Source organism: Puntigrus tetrazona, chromosome 7, assembly GCF_018831695.1.
Source record: "Puntigrus tetrazona isolate hp1 chromosome 7, ASM1883169v1, whole genome shotgun sequence".
In the NCBI taxonomy this organism is placed as follows: domain Eukaryota; kingdom Metazoa; phylum Chordata; class Actinopteri; order Cypriniformes; family Cyprinidae; genus Puntigrus; species Puntigrus tetrazona.
This window is the reverse complement of record NC_056705.1, coordinates 8,251,020-8,251,962: the sequence shown is the minus strand read 5'-3', so window position 1 is coordinate 8,251,962 and position 943 is coordinate 8,251,020. Positions and strand designations below refer to the sequence as shown.

Genomic DNA, 943 nt, shown 5'->3' with positions numbered 1-943 from the left:
CACACACACACACACACACACGTGCGCATCGGCATCCACAAACCCACACCTGTTTCTGAGTCTTATCTGTGTCTTATCTTGTACTTTTGAAGCCAAGTGGAACAAAAGCCGACAATTTATGCGTAGCGAGACTGCGAAAGTGTGTTATTCTTGGCCTGCAGTTTGGATGCCGAGTCCCGGCAGATGTCAGAGGCTAGAACAATATACATTCACGGGGTTGCTCGAAATCACTTGATGTTGCGGACTACTGGATTCTTACTTGACAGGTTCTTTACCGAGCGAAGATGAAGAGACCATTTGTCACAAAACAATGGAAAAAGAAAACCGCAGAGAGAGATAAATCTGAGATCCTGCCTCGATTTTATAATCCAAAATTCTCTGGCTTCTCTAAAGTCAACTTAAACTTTACATCGACCCTCTAATACACGCTCCTGCTGTTATAATTGAATCTAAGCTGATTTAATAACTCGCTTTACCGTTAAAAACACTTTCCCGAATCCCTCTTCAGCTTCATCCAGCCAAATGAATAAAACAGTAAAAAAGGTATATTTAAGATATTATATTACAGGCCTACATTAAATCTAGTCGGCCTACAGGATGTCAAACACAATTAAATAAAATGTGTATTAAGTTTTCTGTTCTTCGTTATACACCTGCATGCATAATACGTTTTTTGTTTTTTTTTGCCATAGATCTGCATTCGATAAATTAAAACCTTCACCTAATGTAAATTAAAAGCATATTTTTCAGGCTAAAATAAATATAAATATTAGATTACCAGATTGCGCAATATTAGATAACACATAACTGAAATAACATAAGCAAAAAGAGAATAAAATAAGAATTACTGAAACATAAGTCGTTTAATTGAAGTTCAATATAAATATTTAAGAATCCAGAAGCTAATAAAAATGACAAAAGCACATTAAAAAAAATTAAATAA

The 943-nt window shown here is 34.9% G+C and overlaps 1 protein-coding gene across 2 annotated transcripts in view; it reads left to right on the top strand.

The window, feature by feature from the left end:
• Positions 1-943, top strand: part of LOC122349633 (aryl hydrocarbon receptor nuclear translocator 2-like) — a 21,366-nt gene that overhangs the window by 8,384 nt on the left and 12,039 nt on the right. The gene's annotated exons all lie outside the window — the stretch shown is intronic.